At 41.3% G+C, this 7516-nt stretch overlaps 1 long non-coding RNA gene across 1 annotated transcript; it reads left to right on the forward strand.

Moving 5' to 3' along the window:
• The first annotated feature begins 438 nt into the window (after positions 1-438).
• LOC130141875 (uncharacterized) lies at positions 439-6606 on the forward strand. The gene is made up of 3 exons (XR_008819219.1): positions 439-2041; positions 4441-4527; positions 4638-6606. It is a non-coding gene; the product is annotated as an uncharacterized LOC130141875 (long non-coding RNA).
• Positions 6607-7516: the final 910 nt, after the last annotated feature.

Consider the following 7516-nt stretch of genomic DNA (forward strand, 5'->3'; position numbering starts at 1 on the left):
AGTAGATTATTAACAGCTTTTCTGCATGACAGAACACAGTAACCCCGTACTGAGAAACAGTTTTTTGCAAGTCCTGCACTACTTTCCAAGCAAATGGTGTATGAACGTGAGGATTACCAGCAGCCGCATCTCCCAATACAATAGGATATGCTTGAGGCGCATCGGTGGAAGGAGTAGGAAGATCAAGGAGCGGTCCGCCTATCTGTTCTACTAAACCCCAGTTCCCGTCTCTTAATGCCCCATCTCTTACAGCCTGCCAAAATCGCCGAGGGTCGCGCGTCATTACCGTACCACTGGAAACTGGATTTTTACCACCTCTACCTTCTTCATTGCCTGTGACTGATAACGTTGTCGTAGCTGGACCCGAATCCGGGTTTTCGGCACTTCCACCCTGCGCAGGCAGGGCCGGAGCAGCCGACGGGGCGGGCGGGAGGGCCGGAGCATCCGGAGGAGGCAGGAGTGTGGGCTGGCACAAATGTTGGGGGGGGTCAGGGGGGCTGGGATCGGTCCGCCGAGGTCTCTGCTTGTCGTCCTCGGAATCGGTATCGAGTATAAGTCGATGCAGTTGGAGAGATTTAGGGTGTTATAGTTTACCTGCCCAATTAAAAAATTTGATTTATTAAAGCAAGCGACAAGTAAGCAAAACAGCGCTGAGCGGCCAGGAAGTCTCCTGCTCCACCAACGGCACGCACCACACCCTCCTTTGTTCGTGGTTTTATACTCTCCTTCCGGTATACGTGTCCCTTTTAGGAGTCCTCTGCGTCTGCGCTGCCTGTTGCTAGGGGGTCTTTTCCTGCCTCCTGGTGGTCGTGGGATGAAGACCACAGTCTTCCTCTTCTGCCCTTTCATTGACTCCTCTCGCTGCTGTCTTCTGCAATCTCGTGCAGTCCCACAGGAACTCGCAGAGCAGGATGTAGGGGGTTTTCTTACTCCTCCGCAGCCTTGTGTTTCTGCTAGCTTAAGCAACTTTAAGCAAGACTTCAGTTAAATGTTAAATGCAGTTAAAATGATAAATTCATAGATCAAGTTTTAATTAACAAACTTATATGCATCCATTACATAGGGGATTTGGGGCATTGGGGAGTGGCATCTGGTAAGGGACACAGACTCTCCCCCTCCCCCATCCCCTCATCCTCTTGTCTGTATTCTGGAGGAGGATACAGGGGAGGTTTGAATGATACACCCTCATTTGCATTTTGCTGACTTTTTAAGCCCCCACTTGTGTCTTGATGATTTTGCAAGCCCCCATTTGCATCTTGCAGATTTTGCAAGCCCCCACTCGCACCTTGATGATTAAAGCCCCCTACAGCATGTCTAAGCAGTCCCCATGTAAGCAAAAGCCCCGGCGCCTCTTTGTCCCCTTTTTCCAGAGCTTCTGACAGTGTTGATCCTAAATTGTCCCAGGTCCACACACTAAGAGCAGTCGCAGGGGACACTTCCACTCCATGTGTTTTGGCCCACAATAACATATTTTTTAACCGAAGCCCATCTAAAGTAATTCCACGCTTCTCTAATACTAATTTCCACATTGATAGCACCATGGTATCTTCTTTAGATAACTTAGTCCCCATGCTGTCCCTGGTGGCTCACCTTACCGGTGTCACGTTCTCCCGGGATCTTGCAGCTGCTCGCTGTGCTACTCCGCTTCACCAGGCTCCGCCTCCCCAGCAACCCGCTGGTCCGTCTCAGGATCTGCTCCTGACACCCCTTACCGGGGTCACATCGGCATAGTCTCAGGGTCTCTTTTTGGTACCCTTTACTGGGATCACATCGACACATCGGGGTCACCAAATGTGGTGACGCAGGTCGAGGCAGACTGAAAAAACACTATGTCTGCATGGCTGGGTTCGGACAAAATGGCCTTTATTGTTTATGCAAACTATTTATATATCTTAGACAGTGCAGGTGTTAGACCCTGATAGGTTTTTGTGTCCTTCTTGCTTGCTATTTGCTGTTGCTGTAGGTGCCCGTATGCTGCGGTTCTAAGTTCCGGTTCTTCACACCCTGTTTACATACCTGACAATTTGTGGCTGTCTTAAAGGTACACGGCTAAGTCTTTGAAGTCAACTAACTTTTCTTCAGACCCGCTGCAGACCCCAACAATGAAGATTAGGCTAAGTTCTTCCATTAAGGGCAAAACATTGCTGTGAATGGAACCTCTGCTTTCAGCATAATGACATAGACCTAACTGTCTGGGTAGCTTCCTTCCAATAGAGAGCCCTTGAGATATATGCACACGAGACACATTTTATCATAGCTCGTTTCAGAGAAGACTGAGGTTTTTTCCCCCACAAATAAAGATAGGTAGGGGCAAGAGTGAAGATCATCCAGGCAGAGAGTGCTGGAGGGAACTGTCACGCCACGTGACTCCAGCAGGAAGTACTGTGGCTGCTGGGGACCGTGTTTTGCTCTGACACTCAGTTTGGACAATGATACTATCTGCTCCAAATGCTCTGAGAAGCTTACAAAATTCCTGGGCTCCCTAGATGCTACCCTGAGCCCTCCTTAATGGCTCTCATTCCCTAGAAAAACCAAGACAGCCAGAGCTTCTGGTAACAGCTTTACTTTCTTCAAATTCTACTGGCAAATTTCTTTACTAACTAGCTTAAAAAAGTTAAACACAAACAGAAACCCCACTGATGTTTGCATTAACCAAGTAATTGTCTTTAGCAATAAGAGGGTCACAGCTGATACAGCCATAGTGTGTTTCATAGGCCAGCAGAGCTACACTAGACTTCACCAGAGTTCCAAGGCAAGCACTCAAAATTTAGGAGGTGCTATAATTAAGGTACATAAGGATAGGAGATGCATAATTACATTCAACCATAATTACACCCACTGGTGACTATGCTTTATGATATAGTCTTCAATTACATGACCACCTCCTTTCTTTTCCCTATAGGATCTTCAGCTGTGTCAGGACTGTCTCCATGGCACAGTGCTGCAGAATTGCCCAAGTTTCCATTAAACATGCTGTTTAGGAAACCAGGAAGTGCAGGAACATTTGCATTGCACCACGTCCAGGACAGTCAGCAGTCATATGAAGTTAGGCTCAAGATAGAAATGTCTGAAGCATGAGAAGTCTGAGCTCACAACTTAAAATGCTCTCATGCAGATTTGAAAAAATTTACAGATTTGCATGTCTGGTTTGCATATTATTAAAGCCTGTATTTATAAATCTCTGCTGATAAGCAACATCTTTATGAGCTGCTTTCTTCTCTATAGGATAAGAAGCTACTTATCAGGACTGAACTTTTTCCACACAAAAGGCCTTATCCAGCCTCTATTGCTGTGGTAAAATTCTTATTGATAAAATGGGAGTAAAATCATGCCTCTGGTACCTGGTGGTATCCCCATCCCATGCCCCCCCCCCCCTTCCCGACTCCCAACAAGGCATTGTTCAGTTCAGCCAAACCAACAGAAAAAACTCTGCAAGAGTCGTTTCTCAATTCATAGCACAAATATATATATGCACATAGCATGACAGACTGAAAGGCTATTAGAATTTTTTACACTGAAAAAAGTGAGCTGGTTTTTCAGATATACCTGGCAAATCTTTGTGTGCATGCTGAAGAGCAGAATGGAGTGCTCATCTTTTACAGTCACATGTCAGCATCATGAAGAAATATTTACATTGTGAGCAGCTAGTAGTAATCTTTCATAATTGCTGCTTATTAACACCTCTATACTTTTGAAGCATGGTAGAATCATAGTTTCAGTGATACTTTTGAAACAATGCAATGGCAATACAGAAAATTAACTATTCATAATCTTAGGCTATGTCTGAAATGAATGTAAATAATCTATATAGCAATTACATTGGTGGTACTAAAACACAGTCCCAAAGGACAGGCCAACCTAAATCTGATTTTTAAAAAGATACCATTAAACTATATATCTCTTTATCATATAAAACTAGACAACTAAATCATGAAGTTTGGTCTATAAGTGTACTTGAAAATTCAAAAAGATCATATGCTTGTAAAGACCTTATTTTGGTTTACTTAGCAGTGTAACTATCTAACTTCTGAAACAGAAAGAATTGAAAAAGAAATTAGAAATATGCATCCATCAGACAAATATGCTGCATGTGAAAGGGGTACAGACTTACTAAGGGAGTCCAAACAAGAAGAGACCACAGGTTTCAGAATTCATTAATTTTTAATTTGCTGTGACCAACTTGGGAAACCATTTGTTATGGGCGAAAAGCAGGTGTGGATCCCTCAGGGATAAGACACAACACTCAGCAAGTGAAAACTTTGATTTTATTGAAAGCATAGCATTACCACAGTGGGAGCACAGGGACACTGACGCTAGTCAAAATGGGGACCTGATGCAGCAGAGCCCTGCTCAGGGGTGAAGCTCAAGAGAAAGCACCACAGGGGTGGATAATAAAACTTGCACTGATTAACATATGCAATCTCTTGTTTTGTTCATTAGCAAACTCGCTGATGTAATGCAGGTGCTATTATCCGAATTGTGGATCCAAGATCCGCAGCTGGCTGCCCCATTGGCACCCATGCAAGGGTATGTGCAGATAGGGGGAAGTGAACTATCTTGGATTACAATGACAAAGTCTTCTTGTGCCCTATACCATTCTATAAAATAACTCACTGAATCTATTTACCTTCCTGCAGCAGATCACTTGGCATAGCATTCTTGCTCAGCACCACAAATTCCATGAATAAAAAATGTAGCAAGATTTTTGGCAGCAGGAATGGAACAATTTCTATCTTCACACTGGACAAGCCAGATCTGTTATGACTCAGTGCCCCTGGAACAACTGGAGAAGGTTATCTGATATATTACATTGCACTAGAATAGATTAAAGATCTTATTATATATCTTGAAAAAAGCCAAGGGCTTCAAAGAAAGTTGTATTCCCTTCCTCCACGCTCCCATAGCAATAAATTTTTTTAACTTTAATCTCTTATTTATATTCTGTTTATAAACATGCATAACCTTACATTTTCTTATTAATATCTCATTTACTCTAGTGCATACTCCTGGTGATATCTTTTCATGTTTCCACTTTTAAAAAAGTTAAACATCATAATATCAGATTTCACTATTAAGGAAGGATTAACTCTGAAGTTGAAGATTACAGTCACCTTCCTGTTTACTCCTATAATTACTACCTCGCTAAAGTGTCATCTTGCTTTTAGTTTCAACACTTCTTCCAATGAAGTACACATTGTTGTCATTTGGCAAGTTGCTTTCCTGCCCTTGGCATTAAATACAATACTCCTTTCATAGTGTGTGACATCTACATTTGCATCTGTCAGCCTGACATCCGTTTATTCACATCTCCAAGTGTTATACATAGAAGGGAAGCCGCACTCATATCTAGCATGTTTTTCTTGCTGCCTTGTCAATAGTTGTTCTCACCAATAACTGTCAACCCTGACTTTGATGTGTTGTGGGTTCTCTTCTGGGAGATAGCTCTAACTTCATTCAATCTTTGAGCATACAATTGTTTGAAATAACTGCCTTGATAGTTTCCTTAGCTGAGAAAGTATCTATATGTCTTTCAGGCTTTTGTTTTACAGTTCTTTCAATAATGCAAGATTTCAGGTCTAAATGAGAACCTAGAGGTAATACTGATACATATAAATAATATGATGGCTAAAGTAAATCTAGCCTTACACAAAACATTATATTTTCTCTTTTTAAAGTTAACCACAAAGTTACCTTAGCAGACATTTAAGTATTTGGTGATCCTCACAGTTTATTTATTCTGTTAATGCAAGTTGACTAGACAGCTCACTTAACAAGCTTACCCTTGTACATCAAATTTATGTTTTACCTAAGCAAGAGTATCATTCCCCTTAAGTTTTCCCCTAAAAAAAGCCCCTGATCCACTGCATTGCAACTGAGACATCATGTTACCTTTCTATTCAGACTGAACAGACCATTTAGGAAGACCTCTTCCCTTTTTGCCTTCATGGCAGACAGGTTTCTAGGTATAGCTCTACTGAAAATTTATCACACTGGTTAGCAGGTGGTACAACAGGAGTGCTAAAATCAAACCAATTTGTGATTTATGCAACTTCTATCAGAACTCGAGCAAACATTATCATCTCTAGGGAATGAGAGAGATGAAAGACAGCCACCTTAAGCTTCATCCATGCTTCTACCAAGTACTGTGTCACTGAAAATAAGTGGTTTGGTTCTTGAGAGCCATCCTAGACCAGAAGTTCCTCATTCAGGTTAAGGAGTACTGCCTGAAGTCTCCAGCAGAGTAAATGTGCATACAGTGCAAAAAGTGCATACAAATACCTGAAGGAAAAAAAATGGCAATTTATCTGTAAATCAGAAGACCTTCAGGTATATTTTTTGTCTATATACAGATTCACACTTACTCAATCTTTCCCTTGCTCATTAAGTTCCATAAGAAATGGTGGATGGGCCTATGGCTGGGCTTACCCAGGGTTTACCATGCCTGACAAGAAAAAGAATGAGCATGTCCCTGTAGGAAGAGATAAGGCATAACCATACTTGAGCATAAGCACATTCATAATGTGAATATGTATACAGACAACATATCTACAACACCTTTTAACTTCTGATGATTTTACTTTCCTGTAGAGAATGTGAGCTTATTTGTATAAAATAAAAATTAATTCAAAGGGGCAAATGCTATTAATGCTATTAAGTTTAACTGCATTATATTCATAAATATTTTACAGACAGCTGATTTAAACCCTGTAATCTTATGGGTCTTCATTCTGAATTTTCAATAGGATAAAATTCTCTTCTTGACTAGTCTTGAAATATAAAAATATACTTTTTTAAAATTATCAAGGTGACTAAACCACATTCCTCAGTGCTTCCTCTCAAAACACAACATGCCATATACATGTGCTTTGTAACATTTCTCATTAATGTTTTAGGCCAAAACTTTCATGTTTATAGCATAGAATTAATTATTCCTAAAAACCCTTCTATTATTGACTATATTTGTAACACTTCATACAGTATATGACTATATAAATCTGACAGATTTGGGCTGTAACTTATTTTGGAAGTTGAGCCATGAGTGGTTCTTAACAAATAAAGATTTTAATGAAAGAATAAGGAAAAAATCAAATTGATCAATTCTATTCCAAGTGCTTCTCCTAGGTTTAAAGCATAAATTTGAGCTAATGTGTGGTGGGTTGACCTTGGCTGGATGCCAGGTGCCCACCAATCTGTTCTATCATTCCCCCTTCCCAGCTGGACAAGGCAAGGAGAAAATAAGATGGAAAAAACTTAAAGGCTGAGATAAGGGCAGTTTAATAAAGAAAAGCAAAGGCTGTACAAGGAAGCAAAGGGGAGGCAATGTCCAGCCACTTCCTAGGAAGTAAGGCCTCAGTACACATAGCGGTTGCTCCAGAAGACAAATGTAATAACCAATGCCCTCCCCGCCTCCTCCTTTCTCTTACCTTTTACTGCTGAGCATGAAGTCATATGGTATGGAATATCCTTTTGGTCACTTTGGGTCAGCTGTCTTGGTTACGTCTCCTCCCAAGATCTT

Source organism: Falco biarmicus, chromosome W (assembly GCF_023638135.1).
Source record: "Falco biarmicus isolate bFalBia1 chromosome W, bFalBia1.pri, whole genome shotgun sequence".
In the NCBI taxonomy this organism is placed as follows: Eukaryota; Metazoa; Chordata; class Aves; order Falconiformes; family Falconidae; genus Falco; species Falco biarmicus.